We start from the raw sequence: 20,633 nt of genomic DNA, 5'->3' as shown, positions 1-20,633 counted from the left end.
GCAGCCTTGCTGTTGAGCATTGGCTGGGAGGAGCAGACAGGCATGTTCTGTGTCCCGGGAGGTGGGGACAGTACGTGAGGGACTCTAGGGTGGGAGGCCTGTGAGCAGGAGAGGTTTTCAAGGCTTCAGGCCTGGGCAGGATTTGGGGAAAGAGAGGAGAGAAGCCAACAGTCAGTACCATATCCTTCCCACACCAGAGAATTCAGAGTTACCTTAAACTCTGAGTAGGGTGGGATCTGGGAGCCAGATGGAGAGAGCTGATGTTTGCAGAGTGCCCTTTGTGGTTTTAAAATTACCTTGTTCAATCACCTCACCAATCCTTCCAGGAGCTAGCCCCATTTTTGGAGGGGAAAGAGATGACACACTTAAGTGGTTTAACTTAAGGCAGTTTAGTGAAGCAACTATTACACAGAAGGGGAGGGATTCGGGAAACCCACAGGGTGAGTCGAGGCTCTCAGAATCAGCATCCAAGAGTCCTGAGGGCCAAGCAGCGTACCCCAGATGTGTGTGTGAGTGTGTGTATGTATTTTTTTCTGGGAAATGAGGGAGAGGGCGTCCGGCTGTGCCATCCTGTGGGTTTAAATGTTCTCCCAGGCCCTGAGTAGTGGAGGCCCTCTGGGAGCAGGGGTTACCCTGCAGGAGCTGTGACTGCAGCCACACTTGTCAAAGGAGGCAGGTGGGTGAGGGGGTAGATGCCCCAGCGAGCCACTCCCTCCTCATCCCTGCTCACAGCCCCCGGCCCTCATTGGCAGAAGTCACCTGGACACCAGAGGGCAGGGGAGCCCTGGATGAAGCCACTACTGGAGGTCAGTCTCCGGGGTGAAGAACCCAGCAGCAAAGGGTGGAGTTGGATCTAGAAAGACAGGAGTGTGGATTTGCCCAAGGTCACACAGCTGGTTGGTCTCAGAGCTGGAGCCAGCAGCCAAGTCCTGCCTCTGAACACCCACTTTGTCACAATTGCTGAGGCCTGGTGGGTGGCCAGCACCACCAGTGCTTCCTGAGTGTATCCACATGCACCTAACAGTCCACTGTCAGGCAGGGAGCTGCGTCTGGTTCTGACTGTCATGTCCTCTATCTGGACAGCACTAGGACTGCTGAAGAATGTCACTTTCAGGATTCAGTACTCCCCAAACCCCCTCTAAGCCACCTGCCCATTCACCCCTGCAGCCCTAAAAGATGCCTGTGCTTGTCACCCTCGCCTTGGGTGAACCTGACGGTCCTCACCCTCCTCTTTGTGAGAGACGGACACCGGCAGACATAGGCGATCACCACGTGGGGTGAGTGAGGACTCTGGGCTGGAAGAAGGGCCTGGCGATGGGGAGGCTGGGAGTGGAGGCCCAGCTCACACAGGAAGGTAGGGGAGGGCTTAGCAGGGCCAAGTAGTCGTTAGCTCCAGAGGAAGGGTGAATTCAGGGGGCCAGTGAGGAAGTTGGTGTGGAGACCCAGGTGACAGTCAGTATCTGCAGTGGCTGAGGACATGTGGATTGCACAGACAGGTCAGAGGAGGAGTGACAGTCCCCACTCCCCAGGTCACCCACCTGAGCTGTTGTCCTTGTTCCTCAGTGTCCCCCACCAGTGCAGCTGTGCGGCCACTCCTGGCCATCCTCCAGGGACATCCCTCCCTTCCCCATGGTGCCTGTGGCTCCCACTCTCCAGAGCACCCATCCATGGCACCCGTAAGCCACTCCCTCAGTCGCTGGTCCCTAAGAGCAAAACTGTGTCACTGCTGCCTTATTTCTTGATAACAATTTCTACCCCTCCACTGCCAAGTCTAATGGAAGTCCTGCCTTTGAAGACTTTCCTCTCAATCCTTCTTGCTGTCCAAAGCCTGGACCTTGGGCCTCCCTGGGAGATGAGTCACTGATAGTGGCCCTCTTATGGTGCTGGGGATTTAGGGACCTTGGACCTGCCAGCTCATCCATGTGCTGGTGGGGACCCACTATGACCTCACTGGGCCTGGGCAGCTGACTCCTTATCAGTGTTAATGAGCATCTCCGGGCAGCCTGTGCCTCACTAAGTGCTTGTCAATTGTAGGAGCCCTTGTGTGCAACTGGACCCCAGCTCTAACACCTCCCACCCCAGGCTTCTCCCTGTGACCTCAGCTGCCTGAGTTAAGGGAGTGAGTGTCCTGGTCACAAACATACAGCACACCAAGACCAAGACACAATCTAGGCATAGGGACACAAACACCAACACAATTATACAGAGAGAGGCTGAGTGCGGTGGCTCATACCTGTAATCCCAGCACTTTGGGAAGCCAAAGCAGGAGGATCACTTGGGCCCAGGAATTCAAGACCAGCCTGAGCAACATAGTGAGACTTTGTCTCTCAGAAAATCAAAACAAGCAAAAAATTAACCAGGAATGGTGATGCATACTTGTAGTTCCAGTTACTAGAGAGGCTGAGGCAGGAGGGTAGCCTGAGCCCAGGAGGCTGAGTCTACGGTGAGCCGTGATTGTGCCACTACACTCCAGCCTGGGCCACAGAGTGAGATTCCGATTTTAAAAAAATACACACACACACTCGCACACACATACAAGGAGAGAGAAACAGACCCAGGAGATATAGGACTTCCTAAAGAAGCAGACCCGAGCACACAGACTAGAGAGACCTATAACACACACACTCACACAAAACACACACACACACACACACACACACACACACACACACACACACACAATATGCACTGAAAAAGACTCAGAGTGTGTCTAGGAACAAAAGAAACAGTACAAATGGAAACACAATGCACACAACCCAGGTACATACACCCGGATGTGCAACACAGGTACAACTCGGCACACACACGGTGCGCCCCAGAGAAGCACTCCCACTTGGCATAGACACAGACTGCAGGCCAACTCAGCCAGGTGTGGCTGCCTGAGATTTCCCACACGCAGCCTCTCTCATCTCTGGGCTGCTGCACAGGCTGTTCCTTTTGCCTAGAACACCCTTCCTTGGTGCCTCCCCCTTCTGACCCAGCTAATTCCTGTCATTCTTCAGGTCCTGGTATCATCTTCCAGGAAGATGTCTCCTTCCTTGGCAGGGGCCTTCCCCTACTCCCCAAGCTTGGAGCTCTTCCCTGCCACATGGCGCCACGGGCTGTTTTCCAATGTATCTCTGTCAAGTTTTGGAGGAAGGGTTTTGCCTGTGCCCGGTGAGGTGATGACTGCGGGTGTGAGTGGGTGAGGAGGGCCAAGAACCTGGACAGAGACAAATTTCGAAAGAAGTGAGTCAGGAACAGCAGTGAGGGCCTCCGCTACTCAGGGCCTGGGAGAACATTTAAACCCACAGGATGGCACAGCCGGACGCCCTCTCCCTCATTTCCCAGAAGCTGCCCGATTTCTCGTGTTCCTTCCGGGCTTGCTGCCTGACCCAGTTCCCTCCTTCCTGAAGCCAGTCGTGTCTCCTGCCACCTCTCTGAGTTTACACCCACTCGCTTGCCTTCTCTGCTTGGGAGTGCCCTGCCCCGACTTCTCGTCATCACCTATTCAGAAGTCACCATCATTATTCAAGGCCTGGGGTCAGAAGGCACGTCTTCTGCTCACGACTTCCTGACCCATGGCTTCCTGACCCACGCCACTTAGTGTCGTGAGAGGAGGTGGCAGAGGGGCATGATGATGGGCACAGGCCTTGAGCACTGCTTCGTGGTTCACATCTTGGCTCCTCCACTTCTGAGCAGCAGGACTTGAGTGACTCCTGCGTGCTTGTTCTCTTGTCTGTAGAAAAGGGAGGCTAACAGAGCCCACCTGATTAGGGCACTGTGAGGATGAAATGAGACACCGTGTGATGTCCCTGGCTTGCAGTCCGGTGGCCTCTCCAGACTGTGTGAGAATTGGGAGAGCGCTAATGAGATGAGTTGGGGTGGGTGCACACAGAAGGTGCCTCTTGAGTCCTTGCTAGTCGGCTCAAGTGAAACAGGTGTCTCCTGTGTGTGCACCTACTATGTGCCCCTCATAGCTGGTTCTTTGCCCCTCCCCGCCTCAGTTTCAGCATGGCTGCCAGTTCTGTACAACTGGAGCTGCTGTGGGCATCTGAAGGTGGGGATGGAACTCGTTTTTAAAAATTTATATATTTTTTTACATCATGTTATTGAGGTATTATTTATTTATTTATTTTAGCCAGGATCTTACTCTGTCACCCAGACCGGAGTGCAGTGGCACCATCATGACTCACCACAGCCTCCACCTCCTGGGATCAGGAGAACCTTCTGACTCAGCTTCTCGAATACCTGGGAATACAGGTGTGTGCCACCACACCTGGCTACATTTTATATTTTTTGTAGAAACAAAGTCTCACTATGTTGCACAGGCTGGTCTCAGACTCCTAGGCTCAAGCAGTCCTCCTGCCTCAGTCTCCCAAAGTACTGGGATTATAGGCATGAGCCATCATGCCTGGCCATAATTTTTTTTTTGAACCAGTGTCTCACTCTGTTGCCCAGGTTGAAGTGCAGTGGCACAATCATGGCTCACTGCAGCCTCAACCTCCTGGGCTCTGGTAATCCTTCCACTTCAGCCTCCTGAGTAGCTGGGGCTACAGGCATGAGCCACTGCACCCATCCTTTTACATATATATAAAATTTACATACAATTCACTGTGCCCATCCATTTGCAAACACACACACACACACAATTTACATATAATTCACTCACCAATTTCAAGTGTATGATAAGTTTTGTTAAATATACCACTGTAGTCATGTAACCACCAAGACAGTCAAGAAAAGAATATCCCTGCAAACTTTCCTTGGCCCTTTGTAGTCAATCTCCTTTTGGGGCTGACTTCTTTATTTTTTATTTTGTTGAGTTGGAGTCTCACTCTGTCACCCAGACTGTCACTCCTGGCCACTGCAGCCTCGACCTGCTGGGCTCTGGCGATCCTTCCACCTCAGCCTTCTGAGTAGCCAGAATTATAGGCATGCGCTACCATGCCCGGCTGACTTTTTTTAATTTATTGTAGAGATGAGGTCTTGCCAAGTTGCCCAGGTGGGTCTCGAACCCACAGGCTCAGGCAATCCACTCACCTCAGCCTCCCAAAGCAAGGGATTACAGGCTGAGCCACCGAGCCCGGCTGGGGGTGACTTCTTACAGGTACATGAGAGGTGCTGTGTCTTTCTTGAGCTGATGACCTGGGCACACTAACTGGGGCTACCTCCGACATGCTGGAAGATGCCAAGGAACTGCTCACCCTCTCTGGGCCCTGGTTCCCATGGACTGGCAGAGGCAATGCAACCAGGCAGGGGCTGAGACACTCAGGCCTTGGGCTCCTGAGAGCAGACCCTGGGTGTGAACGCTGGATCCACTGGAAGTGGTGGCTCCAGAAACCCACAGGATGGGTGACAGAGAGTAGAGACTTGGTTTTCCACAAAGCTGCCCCTCCTAGGAATAGGTGTGCCCTGTGGCCCTGGTAGAAATGGCCGTATGTTGTCCAAACCATAGTAGGGGCTGGCCAAGAGGACTCCATCCTTCTCCCTACTCTCCCCTCACCCAGGGGCCATACACCCCACTCTATGGATTAACGAATCCCTGAAAAGAAGGGGGTACGTTTGTTCCCCAGTTTTAGAACCAAATATTAAAGCAATTATGTAACTAGCAATAAATTACTTAAAGTAGTGACTCACTCAGCTTAATTAGAACGCAAGCAGGGAGGGATTAAGGTATTTTTAGAGCACACACCTCACTCTCTCCTGTGGAGAGAGGCCTCTGTGCAAGGTGGGGGTGGAGAAAGGGCTGGGAGCTCATGGAAGCACCGCAGGTGTCGGTGAAAGCTGATCCTCTGTCCCAATGAGGCCCTAACAAAGAGAGGCTAAGTCAGAGCTGCAGCAGGGGGGGATTCAGCTCAGACTCAAAGAACACTTCCCAGTGGTGCTTTTTGGAGAACTGGGGCAGGAACACTAGATTATCAACTCTTTGAGGTCAGGGACTAGGTCTATGACCCCCACCCTGCAACAGACCAAGAATGAGACTTGGGAGACAGATACATCTTGATTTGACTCCTGTCTTTACTGCTTACCACTGCACAGTCTTGGAAGGCTCCTCTATCACCACAAGCCTTGCCCTCCCCACCACTGTACAATGGGTATAGTATTAACACCCTCCTTCAAGCACATCGAAGGGATTGAGTGGGCTAATACATGCAAAACCAGTCTCATTGCTGACTCTACTAGACCTAAAGCCCCACCTGGCAGGAATTAGGTCTGTGTTGTTCACTATCATGTGCCAATCTTCATTCACAGGATGGCACATAGTAGGTACTCAAAAAATGTCTGGTTGTGTGACTGCATGCTGGTTTTGTTCCCATTTTCCTGCTCAAAATGTGTTTCTTTTCCTGAGATTGTGAGGGAAGAAAGCAGGCAGTGTGAGTGTGGGGTGCCTGGCAGGTAGGGATCTGGCCTTTCTTCTCTAGGGACAGACAACGCAGGGTTCAGTACCACGGACAGCGCCAGTCTGCACGCATGAGGTGGTCTCCTGGTGGCCATGAGAGTATTGGGTAGGAAGAGCCGCCTGTGTGTCCCCCACAACCTGGGTGGAAGGAGAAGGCTCTCTCAGCCCGGTCTGATGGGGAGACCAGGACCTTCCCCTGCCATGGCTGGGAGTTCAGGGGAGGTGGAAATAAGTTAGGGTGGACCATCTTGAAAGGTTTCCCAGAGGAGGGCATAGGATTGATAGGGAGGGTTTAGGCAGAGAGGACATCTAAGCATCTGTAAAAAGGAGTCATAATTCTGACCCTGCAGGTTTTCTGGGAGGACTAAATGAGTTACTTTGTAGAGGTGCCTGGTACACACTTGCCTGGAGACAAGATTGTGTGGAGAGAGCACAATGCGTGAACTCCCTTCTTTCCCCTTCCCTCCACCACTCCTCAGCCCCTGTGACATGAGGAGGGACATCCTCCTACCCTGCTGGGGCTGGGCATGGACATTCACTCACAGAGACTGGGGCAGGAGGCTTTCCATCACGGCCTCCATTGACCCCTCGCCTCTCAATTGGACCACGCTGGACACACATAGGTGCACACAGCAGACTGGGGCAGGTCTGTGCACCTCCTCCTTAGCAGGGTGTTGGTAGGCTCTGGGGGGGGCGTGGCTGGATTGGGGTGATGGAGCCCAGTCCCTGCTCCTCCCCCAGGCCCAAGGCCCTAAGACGCCTGCACCCAGTTGCAGCTCTGATCAGCTTTGACTAGCCCTCCTCACACCTCGCTGGCCTCCCAGGGCTCAGGTGATGAATTAGTGATGACAGTATCTAGCATCGCTATGACGACCGCATGGTGCTCTTAGCCTCCAGTCAGGACTCAGCGACAGAGGTCGGAGACCCCTTTGGCTCTGGGCCTTTGTACTGGTGTGTGTGACAGGGGCTGGGGCCTGGTGGGGAGCAGAGGAGGGGGAAGGATAGGGGCCAGGGAATGGGGCTCTGTCGAGCATGGACTAGAGTTCATTGAGATTAGATTCGAAGGGACCTTGGGAACAGATGTTTTCTCCTTCCCTCCTCTTTTCCGTTCCTCCCTCTCTTCTTCCTCTTTCCCCTCCTTCCACTTTCTCTGAGCCCTGTTTCTGTTTGAGGCCATGTGCTACCTCCTCTTTCCCTGCCCTGGGAATCAGGACCAGCCGAGCCCTCACCTGGGGAGCTGAGGGAGGCAGGGATAGGGGGGACAGACATCTCCTGGTCTAGGCCTCAGGGAAGGTGCATGGGGACCATTGGTGGCTCTGTGGGAGGGCCTGGCGGGGCTGGGCCAGGACTTGTGAAAGTGGCTTCTGGCCCTGGTGAGTGGGGAAGAGGTTTCTGGTGGAGAGACAAGATCAGAGGGGAAGCAGCGTGGGATGGGAAGTGACAGACATTCAGAGCCGCTGAGTGTGGGGTGTGTGGCAAAGGATATAGATGGAGCTGAGGCTGGCCAAGGGCTAGGGAGGAGCTTGTGGTTCCTCCCCAGGGAAAGAGAAGCCTGACTTGCCCAAGTTTGCTTAAGTTATTAGAGACAGACTAAGACCCTGGGCTCTGCTTGGCTCCTGCTAGGCCCCAGCTAGCACCTCTTGCCCTAGACTTGCTGACCAGGATTTTCCCAGGTAACTGCTACCTCCAAAAGGCGAGGAGAGCCCGTGGGTGACTTTGCCCTCAGTTTGAATGGCGATTTGCTTAGACAAGAGCGGTGCTGATAGTCCTTCCCACCTGTGTCGGTCAGACTGGCCTGGTTGTGTGTGTGTATAGGGATAGAGAATGGGGGGTGCCCAGGGAAGGACCTGAGAAGTCTGGAGTTTGGCTAAGGCCAGCAAGGGGTTAGGTCAGAAGTTGATTCACACTTGGGTTTCCGGGCTCCTAGCCCAGATCCTATGATACGGGAGCCCCCCACACTCTCTTCAGGGCTCTTCCTGGCCCTGGGGCCTGATATCGGGCCTATTGTCCTGGAACTTATCTGGGCAGAGAGACCTTTAGCCCCACTGTCCTGATGAGGAAACTGAGGTCCCAGGTAACAGTGACTCATTCAGGGTTACCACAGGCCAGTGGCTGGGCTGGGCGCCATTGCGTGGCCCTCGGCTTGTCTACACCTCCCCACCTGCTGCCCTCCCCTTGCCTCTCTCTGGTCCCGCAGCTCAGCATTGTTGGGCCTGCCAGCCTTGATGGATGGCCCCGTGGCGCAGCCTCCCTCCCATTCCTCTCCAGGTGCTGGGTCGTTAGCCTCCTAATCACCAGTCCCGCCTGGTGCCGCCAAGCAATCCATCTCCCCACACAGCCTCGCTGCCCAGCACCGGTGCTTTGGTTTGGAGGGAAGGGGGCACAGCCGGTCTTCCTCCTCTGAGACCGAGCTGAGAGTTTGGCTGTAGCCCCCACTCTAGGAGGCCAGAGGGTCAGGGAACAGCCTGCGCCCCTTTGCTGGCATGCCAGAAGTTCTTTTTGGGCCTCCCGAGGGCACATGCACATGCACACATGCTCACAGCAACACTTATAAAAGCTTTCGTGTTTCAAAAATATTGTATGCCAAGCGTGGCGGCTGAGCTCTGTGTGTATAATCTCATTCATCCTATTAGTTGGGAATGATTGGCAACCCCACTGTACAGATAAAGAAACTGAGGCTCAGAGGGCTTTAGCAACTTGTACACAGCCATATCCAGGAAATGGGGGAGGTGGGATTTGAACCCAGATCTATATGGTCACATCTCGCATTCACAGCTCCCCTGCGCTACTGACTGACCTGTGCATTCACATGACGTGCACAAGCATACATGTGCATGCATGAATATGAGCTACCATAACAACTCTTGCCCCACCTGTTTACCTGGGCTAGGTTCCTGAGGAGTGGAGAGAATGCTAGGTTATGAAGGAGATGAGGGGTCACTGCTCACTGTCCCCAGGCTGCCCCCAGACTCTCACCCTGGCTGTTACAGATATTGGCTGGCCCGAGGGGCTGCATGGAAGAGGCAGCCTCCAGGCAGTGGGAAGGGGAGGCTGGGAGGCAGTCGATCAATCGACCATCCCTGCAACACTGCCTTCCAGGAACTGGGGCCCAGGGGAGTGTGGCGCCACTGGTCGATCTTCTGGGCTGCAGCCAGGCTGAGTATGCACGGGTGTGTGTGGGGGTGAGGCTGGTGTACAGCTGCCTGCCTTCCCATGTTCCCACTTCCCTGCTCCTGTCTTCCTCCTGCCTTTCACCTGCTAGCCCCACACCTTCCCTCGATCCCCCCACTGATCCTCCATAAGTACTATAGCTGCTGAGAGGGTCAAACTCTCGGTGCCCAGGCACCTACCTATGCCTACTGCTCCTTGGCCTGCCCTGCCTCAGAGGCAGATCTTGGAGTGGGTGCTTCGAGAGCCACCCTACAGTGTGGTGTGGACAGGTAGGGAGGCCAGGAGCCAGGAGCTGTGGGAGGTGAGGCAAGCTCATCTTAGATCCTTCAGAGACCCCCAGGGGGCACTTAACTCATTCCTCCCCCAAGAGTCCGGAAAGACCATGACCAGCAGGATGCCTCTGAGGGCACACGAGCTCCCAGGGCCTGCTGGCAGGTGTGGTTGACAGTATTGACAATCCAGGGAGTTAACTCAGAGGGGGAGGGAGGGAGAGAAGTGGGAGGGAGAGAGAGGTGAGAGGAGGGAAGAAAGAGGAGAGAGAGAAAGAGAGAGGGAGAATATGAGAGAATTAGCACTTGATAAAGTCTAGCCAAGTGCTATCGCCCATCCTGACAAGGGAAGAGGGAACGAATGGTGCTAGGAGGAGTAGGCAGAGCAGGGCCAGAACCCTCCCTGGCCACCCCACAACCCCCCTCTGGGGGCCTCTTGAGCAGGCCTTGTCACCCCCTTCTTGGCTGCCTCTGCCTCCAACAGGCCCTCCAACTTGCACTGGCCTCTGAGAACTGGGATTAAGTCCTGGTCCAGGCACCTGCCGGCTGGTGGCTTAGTTAGGGCAAATCAGTTTCCCCTGGGGCCTCAGTCTGCTCATCCGTAACAGGTTGCCATGAGAATCAAATGAGATGTTGCCGGTCAATGGCCTGCCACTTCCTTGAACCCCAGGGCCCAGGATGATGTGTGTTCCCAGCACCTGCCTTCCCGAGTCCCAGTGCTGACATGGACAGCTGTGGTCCTCAAGTCACCTTCGCCGCCTGCGTTATCCTTGGGATCCCAGCACCCCAACACAGGGCCTGTTGTTGAGGAAGAAGGAAATAAGCAACCTGGGACTGGGGCTTTACCTCCCATCACTGTCATCTTCTTGTCTACTCTAGTACGGGGACAAGTGTGCCCCTCTGTGCAACAGCACCTTCGTGGACAACGAAAGAGTGGTCTCACTTGGAGTGGGGATGGGGAAGGAGCTCAGGACTGGGATTTCCAAGGCCGGACATCTTGCTTCTTCAGATGCTGCCTCACTGTTGGATCTTGGGCAAGAGCCGGCCCCTGGGGCATAGGAGAGACATGTGAGCTCTGACCTGCTTGTCCTTTCTGAGGTTCTGTGTCTAGATGTTTCTGTGTTCTAGAGGAGAGGCCAGAGTGGCAGGGTAGTGGACAAGACTGCTAACACTCATGCTGCGGAGGGGCAGACCAAAGAGGAAGGGAATCGGACTGGGGCTAGCTCAGGACTCTGGTGGCCTCGGTGCCCTGCTCTGGTATGGCTGCTATTTTGTCCCTGCTGCTGTTGCTCTGTCTCCCGTAGCCCTGCCTGTCCCTCTCCATTCCCAGTCCTTGCTTCCTTGATTACTGCCTCTATATTGCCTCCTGCCTCGGGCTTATCTCCTCCTGTCACACATCCATCCATCTCTGTCATTCCCCTGCAGCTCTCCCTTACTCTCTCTGAACTGGGAGTGGGAACTTGCTGGGAGTTGGGCCCTCCCTGCCTCTTTTGACTGTCTATGTGTCTGAGACTCTGCCCAGCTCTTGCCTTTTCCCACATTCCTGCCTCTCTCTCTCACTGAGTGTGTCTCTGCCTTTCACTGTCTCAAGACACTTTTTGTCAGTCTCTGCATGTTTTTCTCTGCCCTGATCTCTGGGTCCCTGTCTCTCAGGGCCTGCCCGGCCTTGACCTCTCTGCCCCTCTCCTTCCCTTGCAAGCCCAGCGGGGGCAGCAGGTCCAGCCCTCTAGCCCGGAGAACAGATGTAGCCCGCCTCCCTCTCTCTTGCTGGCTGTCTTGGAAGCCCCTGACAACGGCCTCCGCCCTACACCATGCTTTGTTGCTAGGTCTTGGGCTGGCAGCACCTGGCTTCCATAGCGACGGGTGCTTAGAAACAGAATGCCACATCTCCCAGTCCCGCTACGGGAGCCTTTGCTGATCCAGCGCCTTGCGATCAATCAGGAAGTGTGGCTGGGCTCTAGGCAGCCTCCAACTTGGGGAGGCAAGAGAAGGGGGGATCATGGTCTCTGCCTTCCAGAGCTTGGGGGGCCACTGGGCTGGGTGCAGTTGCTCTAGTGTGACCCTGAAGCCAAGGAAGGAACCAGGAGGGAGGTCCTGGCCTCTTCTCCTGGGAGTCTGCCTGCTACAGGGGGCACTAGCTTGGGAGCTGGAAGAGGCTGCGCTGGAATTGCTGTTCTACCATTTCTAGCTGTGTGATTTTAGACAAATGACCACAGGTCCCAGGGCCTCAGTTTCATCAACTATAAAATCAGGCTAATAATATCAAGAAGATTAAATGAGCAAATAGGCTAGATTGGCCTGGCACTTTGGAGGTGGTCACTGATGGCCGTTCCCCTCCCTTCCCCTCTAAAGTTGTTTAAGATGTAATTGGCAGAGGAGGGGGAAGGTTCCCCAGGCATGGAGAACGGTGTAAGCAAGGGGGTGGAGCTGTAATGTGTCCCACACATTCAGGAATGTTTAGGGAGGACCAGAGGACATAGCTGGAAATGATTCTGCCAGAAACCACCAGGCTGAGGAGCTCGTGAAGGAGGGACTCCATCTCCTGGGAGACGTGTTCTTGCCATAGGCAAAGGGATGGTCTTGATCAGATTCTCCCCCTGCATTTGGGACTCCAGGGGTGGGCGCTACATTGGGGTCCCTTTGCCTATTTTCACATTGCCCTCTGTCTCCACCCTGTCACTGGCTCTTCTTCTCTCCCAGGGCTGCCCAAGAGGCCACCATGGCCACACAGTCTAAATCCTGGGGCCACAGACTGTCCAAGGAAGGCCCCACTCTGTCATCGTCCAGATGAGGAAACTGAGGCTCGGAAGTAGGAGGGCTGTTGGTCTTTGAGCCCAGCTCTCCCCTCTTTTCAGGCCCATCTTCTATGCTAAGGACTGAAGGTCACTCGTGAAGGTGGGGAGGGAAGAGAGGAGACGAGGTGGGCTTGCAGGAAGCATGAAGGGCAGAGTCCCGTGTCACTCGGGCAGCCAGGAGAGGATGAAGCAGCCCTATGCCCAAACATGGGCTCAGGCACTTCCAGGGACTCTGAGGCCTGCTGGGGAGTGAGGACAACAACTACTGTCCTTTTCTTAACTGTGCCGTGTGCTAAGCTCTGTGCGAAGTCCTTTTTTTTCGAGTCGAGGGCTCTCACTTTGTTGCTCAGGCTGCAGCCTCGACCTCCTGTGCTCAGGCAATCCTTCTGCTTCAGCTTTCTGAGTAGCTGGGACTACAGGTGTGCACCACCACACCCGGCTAATTTTTTTTTTTTTTAATTTTCAAATTTTTTTGTAGAGACGAGTTCTCGCTGTGTTGTCCAGGCTGGTCTTGAACTCCTGGGCTCAAGTGCTCCTCCTGCCTTGGCCTCCTAAAGTGCTAGGATTACAGGTGTCAGCCACTGCACCTGGCCGGCAAAGTACTTTTGAGCCTCACCTCATTCGTTCTTCACAACCACCTTCTGAGGAAGGTCAGTCGATGTCCAGTTTAGAATCAAGGAAAGGGCAAGGAGGCGCTTGCCTAAGATTACACAGCTGGAGAGTGGCGGGGTTAGACTCAGTCACCCACGTGGACCCTGTCCCCCCCATCCCCACTGCTACCCTCCAGGGCACCCATCGCTCCCTTGACACTGCCTGGGAGTGGGCATTCATTTCCTTGGGCTCTCCCTATTCCTGTCTGCAGCGTCCCCTACCACAGGCACGCACAGGGACTTGCTGCCGCCCTCCCTTTACCTGGAATCACAGAAACTCAAGCCTACAGATGACTGGGCTCTGAGGAGCCTGGAAACTGGGTGTTGGAGTCCTGAATCAGGGCATCTTGGGCAGTGAAGAGAATAGAATGTTAGGGTCTTGGGCTCCTACATTCCCAGAACCCCAGGCTTTTGCATTCATGGGATGTAGAAAGCACAGACTGACTCTTTGGATGATGATGATGGGGTGTTATCACGGAGGCTTAGATTTTCTTAGAACATGAGGCTCTAGGAGTTCTTGGAACTCTGAAGTCACAGACTAGGCTCCCTGTGTAACAGTTTCTGAGCACGGAACCTTGGTCCCTCTAGATTAGACTTCCTTGCCTTGGTATATCTATGGGCTCAGCTCTGGGCAACCTTGGCCTGTGTGTGCATGGGGGACTGGGGTCAGTGACCGACGGCGGTTTCCCTGGAGTGTAGCCAGCCCAGGAATAGCTGGTGGAGGAAAGCCGGGCAGCCTTATGGGCTGCAGCTGTCCGACTGGTGCTGGGCGGGGCTCTGGGCAGCCACCTTTGGCAGAGGGCCAGCACGCCTCCTTCATCCCCCACCCAGACTGCTGCCAGGGTCAAGAGGAAGCATCTCCATGTGGCACTCCTGGGGCAGGAACCAGAGCAACCCCTCTAGACCCTGCAGACTGGACGGCAGGAGGTGCCACTGAGGGAGGAGGTGGGGAAGGAATGGTAGGGGGACAGGGAGTGGGAGGAATGAGAGATGGAGAGTGAGGGGTAGAGCCTCAGTGGAGGGGCTTGGGACTTAGAGACTGGCTGGGGCTTAGAATGGAAGCGAGGCTCTGTAGGTGGGGGACCACTGGGAGGATGTGGGGCCTCGCTCAGTGAGGGTGTGGGGCTCAGTGGAGGTTGCCCGAGTTTCTCTGGGCTCTCTCTGTGCCACTCCAGGTTCCTGAGGCTGGTGGTTAGGGTTGGGGGAGCCTGAGCACCTTGCACCCCCTCACCTGTCCCTGGGATGGGCTGAGAGCCAAGAGCTCCCTTTTCCCACTTCAGCCCAGAGCTGGAAAGGCTGTTAGATCTACTGAGAATGGGACCTGCCTCTCCTTTTGTTGGCTTTCTTCCTGGTTTCCACGGGATCTTGTAGCTCTGGACATCAAGGGTTGGCAGGATGGGGGCTGAGTCTGTCAGGCAGAGCCATCCCACATGGGAAGGAGCTGGCTGGTAAGAAAGCGAGCTCCCTGTCCCTGGGAGTGTGCAAGCAGCACAGGGACCTGATGGCCAGTCAGAATGACTTCAGAAAGGGATTCAGATGGGGGAGAGGAAGCAGTCTAGAGGCCGCATCCCTGGGACAGCTGGGTTTTGTGTGATTGGCCCAGATGGCCCCACCTTCCAGATGTCCAGATGTTCAGAGCCTCATAATGGGGTGGCCACACCCGAGGCCCTGCCCCCAATCAGTGTCCGGCCCCATGCTGGACATGGGCACATGGCGCTAAATCAGACTCAGCTCTGCTAGAGAAGCCCCGGTCTGATGCGGGGGGGCACACTGGAAACAAATATAGCTGGGTAAATCCTACAAAATGGGGCAGACCCAGCTGGGAGGAAGGTTCTGCCACGGATTTCGGTAGGCCATAGATGTCTCAATTCTTCTGGGTAAAGACTTGTTCTTGATGCTGGGACAAAACGGTGGTGAGCAGATGAGAACTGGGCATGTTGGGGGTGGGCAGCGTTGCACTCCCCCACACCTGATGAGAAGCTCTGGGGAGTGGCAGGGAGTGTGGTTAGAAGGCAGAGTGTGGCAGGGGAAGAGGTTTGCCTGGGCTTAAGGGCCCAAAAGGCCTTGAAGGCCAGGAGACCTGGGCTCCAATTGTCCAGTGGGCAATGGGGAGCCATGTGGGTTGGGGGAGGCAGAGTCAGACTTGAGTGTGGAAAAGATTAGTCCAGCAAGCATGGACATTAGGGAGAAGGAAGCATGGAAGGAGTCGGTAAGTGTGTGTCTGTGTCCAAGACTACGATTGTGCATAGCTGGGTGTGTATATGACTGCATGTGGCCTGGGCAGTTGGTGGAGAGGAAGGATCTTGGGGTCTGTGGATGATGGGGAGCATGTACTAAAGCCAAAGTTGTGCCATGGCTCAAGTCCCCTGGGCTTTAGCTCACTTGTGAGCTCACAGGTCCTGGCCTAGAGTCCTAGGGGCTTCCCTTCCTTGGAGGGGAGGATCATGAAGCTGCCTGCTGCAGACAAGACATACATACATACAAATACCTCAGAAATGGATGAGGTCTGTGGCTGACACACCCCATGTTCTCTCATGCTGTGGGTTGGAGTTCAATCAACCTATGCCCTTCCTGACCCAGAGCTGCTGCCCTGGGAGTAAGACCTGCCCATCCAGAGCTGAAATCCATGTTGTCCCCAGCACCGGCCTGTGGTCAAATCCTTTCTCTGTGAGGGTCACCCCTGTACTTGGAACCACAGTCAATGGACACAGAGCAGGACTTGGACTAGTGGCCATGGGCAGCACCTCTGTCAGGAGGAATTCAAGCATGCACATACCACACACTCATACACTTGCGCGCACACACGAAAGCATGCACGTGCTATAGCTGGTGCTTGTGCACACATATATCTCCCTGTGTTCATGTACACTCACACTTGCACACACACACTCATGTCCAATCCCACAATACACATACCAATCTGTGCACACACACACACACAAACTCAGTTCTACCACAGCAAGAACACACACCCTCACAAAGACACAGACTCACAAACTCGTACACATACCCTCCCCCATCTTCTCACACATCATGCTCACACTGATGGATGCAGCCTTACGCACATGCCCACACACACAGCTGCCTAAGGGCAGCTTACCCCTACCCAGGGATACACCCATATCCACTCCAGGGCTGAAGTGTTGAGGACAGGGTCTAGATGCAGAGATGTCAGCTTCCTCCAGGAAGCTTCTTGGATTGTCCCTTTGCAGAACTCCCTGGCAGCGGGTCCTCTTTTAGTCCATGGGCTCCACCCAAGGTCATGGAAAGTCCATGTCACACACAGTCTCTCCTGAGGATCCTCCCATATTAGGATCTGCTTCTTGCTCACAGTCCTTGGTCCCGGCATGTCTGGGCAGGCCTGTCTGCCCAGGCGAACTGCTTTCTGCCCAGTGAGGCCCGCCTGGATCGTGCCTCCCTCCACCTCAGCTGCCTGAGCACTCAGAGAGAACCAAGCCAATCTTCACAGCTGCTGAGAAGTCTGAGGCCAGAGAGGGTCAGAGTCTCAGCATGTCAGGGAAGGGCTCAGGTTTGAACCTGGGTTTCCGGGCATCTGATCATGGTCAGCAGTAACAGGTTAGATGCATGCCAGGCACCAGGCAGGCTTACGGAAGCCGACCACACGGTCATGGTGACAGGGAAGGATTTGGAATCTCTGCAGGGCTGACCAGTACCACATGTGGGGGATGGAGAGATGGTGATGTAGAAACCATCCTTCTACCTCACCAGAGCTCACAGTGTTCCCAGCCTGGGCTGGACCATGGGGACTTGGTGAAGGATCAGATAGTCCCTGCCCTCAAGGGAGGGCTGGAGATATGAAAGAAAGGGAGAGGGCCATGTAGGGGGAATCTTGTTGGGAGCTACTTTTTTTTGAGTCGGAGTTTCACTCTACCCCAGTCTGGAGTGCAGTGGCATGCTCATGGCCACCGCAACCTCAACCTGCTGGGCTCAGGTGATCCTTCCACCTCAGCCTTCCAAGTAGCTGAAACCATAGGTATATGCCATCATACCTGGCTAGTTTTCTGATTTATTGTGGAGACGAGGTCTCACCATGTTGCCCAGGTTGGTCTTGAACCCCTGAGCTCAGGCAATCCTCTCACCAGCTCTCAAAGTGCTGAGATTACAGGCATGAGCCACCATGCCTGGCCTGGGAGCTACTTCTTATTGGGTGGGAATTTTCTTCCTGTATCTTGAAAGATCTGACTTTATAATTTCTTTATTCTCAGTGCCTGGCACAGAGTAAATTCTCAACAAGATTTTTTGGCATGAACAAATGAACAAACACATGACATCGACAGCAGATATGTTCTGGGAAGTGCATTCAATGTAGGAGGGTAACAAGTTGAGCAAAGGCAAGGAGGCGGACGAAAAGCCAGAGACTGGGGCTACAGTTGGTCAGGCATGGCCAGTGTCAGGAAGCGATGGGAGGAGCAGCAGGAAGCGTCACTGGGGAAGAGCCTCACACATCCTGCTGAGAGTTTGGATGCTGCCTTGGAGGGCATGGGGAGTCCAGAGATGGTTGTGAGCAGGGGGTGGACCTGTCACCATGAATCCACCCTGGGGGACCTGAATCACACAGTAGATGCTCACCTTTAGTGAAAACAGCACTGGCTTTAGAGTCAACAGGCCTGAGTCCACAATCCTGCACCAACCAGCTGGATCCTCTTGAGTAGGTGTTTATACCTCTCTGAGTCTCAGTGTCCTCATTTGTAAAATGGAACTAAAGCAGTTCTTCATGAGGCTGTTGAATGGGGCCTGGGCAAGGAATTGCTTTGCAAGCACAAGGCCCCTCCAATGGGAGGTGTCATAATTATTAGGAACAAGGCAGAGCTGTCTCCCAGACAGGGCCTGGGATCAAGTGGGCCCAGTACCCAGGCTGACAGGCTATCGGCTGAGTCACCTTTCCCTGAAATACCCAGTCTGGGGCAGCTGGGCCACCAGGCACAGGCCAAGGAGCCCCTAAGCTAAGGAGACAAAAAGAGGTGGTTATAGGAGCTGGGCCAGGCATTCCAGAGCTGGAGCCAGGAGAACAGCTGGGGCTGGGCTTCCTGGTGTCAGAGGTAGGCTGAGGGTGTAGGGCCTGGGATAGTAGGACCCTCAGGCGCTGCATTGCCGGGGGCAAAAGGAGAGCTAAGGAAACATGTTTTTTCTTACCTGCCTTTGCTCAGGAAGCAGGGAATGAATTTAAGGCACAGACTGGAGCCAGATGGCCTAGGTTTGAATTTTGGCTCTACTACTTGACAGCTGTGTGACTATGGGCAAGTTACTTAGTCTCTCTGTGCTCTAGTTTTCCTTATCTGCCAAATGTGGCTAGTAATAGATCCTGCGTTATAACTTTGTTGCAAAGATGAAGTGTGAGACACATAGCATGTGCTCAATAACTGTTAAAGTCTCCTGCCTCAGATGTACACACTCAGTCCTTAGGGGCCCTCCTTGGCCCTTGCTTCCAGGGGATGGAGGGAAGTCTGGGAAGAGATGCATCTAATCCAGGGTTCTCCGATCTGGCAGCAAATTAGAATTACCCAGGAACACTGAAAAATGCCTAGGATGGAGGTTCCAGGCATCAGCATTTAAAAATGTTCCCAGGTGATTCTACCGTGAGCCGCTGTGAGAAGCCAGCCCGGGATCTCAGAATGTAGAGCTGGAGGGCAGGGATCTGGTTGGGGAATTTCAAGAACTGGGTGAGAGTGTTTTGTGAACGGGCTCTGCATCCTACCAAACACTCAAAGAAATACACTTGCTTATTTATTTTATCTAGTGTAGTCACATTTCACAGATGGGGGGATTGAGGCCCAGAGAGGTGTAGTGGCCTGCCCAGAGTCACACAGCAAGTCTATGACAGATTGAGGATTCAAACTCGCTGAGGAAGGCTTGAGTTGAGGGAGACAGAAAATATACCTGGGATCTCAGCCACTGAGCTTCAGTCTGAGAGATTCAAGTAAGATTTAAGAACTACCTTAGGTTGAGTGACATGGAGGCAGTGCCTAGCATTGGGAGCTCAAGAAGTAGTGGTTGTGCCAGGTCAGCGTTGGCCCTTGACCAGGGCCTGAGATGGTTTCCCCTAAAGAACAAGTAGCTCTGACCAGTGGCCGTAGCAGAAACCTCCCGGCACCTGTGCTCCACCCAAGCTATCCAGAGTCCAGGCCTGAGCCGGCGACACACACTCGGGATGTATCAAGAGATTTGTGCCCTGAGCTCTGACGCAGACTTAGTCCTTACAATAGCCATCCCCTTTTACAGAGAAAACTACGAGGCCAAGAAAAGGAAGGGAGGCCTTTTGGGGCCCACCACCTTTATTTTTACAGTGTTCGTAAGTAGGGCAAATTGCCCCTATTTTGATGCATAAAATATGTTGGCCTGGTCCAGATCACTTACTCTTCACCTCACCTCTCCCAAAGTCCCCGGATATAATCCCAGGAAAGACTCCAAAAGGTAGTAAACCCAGAGGATTGAGGTAGTAACCAAGGAAGGCCTCCTGGAGGAAGTGGGCCTCCAAATGGTCCCTGAATGGTAAGCAAGAGGAAAGGATCTGGGAGGGCATTGGGGGTGTCGTGGCATGGGCAAAGATCTAAGGGTGAAAATGAGTCAGTCACTGACCTGAGTAGAGCAAGAAGTATAAATTGAAGGAATGATGGGAAGCACAGTCAAAGCTGTGTCAGGGTTCAGTTGTAGAGGGTCTGGTGTGTCAGAGTAAGGGTTGGTTCAGGCTTTATTGTACCTGATGATAGGGAGCCACTGTGGGTGTTTGAGCAGGAGAAGAAGCATGTCCAGAACTGTGCCTCGGAAAGAAAGGTGGGAGAAATTCTGGCATGGAGGGCCACCCCCTCAGCTAGTGGGATGGCCGGGGCTCTGCCAAGCCTGTGTACCAGGTGCCTGGACTGTGTCCAGGACTGGGCTCGGTGACTCAACGTTGAGGAAATCGTTCCTCAGGGAGAAAGGGCCCAGATGAATCACCCACGTGAGGTGGGAAGGCTGGGAGGCTGGGGGCTCACTGACTCACCCTCCAAGAGTCGGGGGTGGCAGTTGCAGAGAGAGGGACTGGCAGTGCAGTGGGCAGGATTCAGATTAGACCCCACCGAGGGCTGTCCGGGGACTCTGCCTTCCCATCGCTCCTGCATTTGATCCTCCCGGCAGTCCTGGGAGGGAGATGGGGAAACGGAGGCCCAGAATGGGGATGGGAAGATCCCACCAAGGTCATGCGGCAAGTCACTGGCAAAGGCCGAGAGAGCCCCGAGCGTGCCCTCCGAGCCAAACACGTCCCACCATCTCAGCCGCTCTCACGCAAAGCGGAGGCTAAGAACCGGGTCTGTCCCGGCAGGGGGCTGACCCCCGTGACCCCTCGCCCCTCGCCCCGCCAGGCTGAGGC

The 20,633-nt window shown here is 54.4% G+C and overlaps 1 protein-coding gene across 2 annotated transcripts in view; it reads left to right on the top strand.

The window, feature by feature from the left end:
• Nucleotides 1-20,633, top strand: part of PDE2A (phosphodiesterase 2A) — a 94,084-nt gene that overhangs the window by 9,342 nt on the left and 64,109 nt on the right. The window lies entirely within an intron of this gene.

The sequence above is a fragment of the Carlito syrichta genome, unplaced genomic scaffold (genome assembly GCF_000164805.1).
Source record: "Carlito syrichta isolate Samal-C Ts95f unplaced genomic scaffold, Tarsius_syrichta-2.0.1 Scaffold312747, whole genome shotgun sequence".
In the NCBI taxonomy this organism is placed as follows: domain Eukaryota; kingdom Metazoa; phylum Chordata; class Mammalia; order Primates; family Tarsiidae; genus Carlito; species Carlito syrichta.
This window is presented reverse-complemented; position numbering and strand designations above follow the sequence as displayed.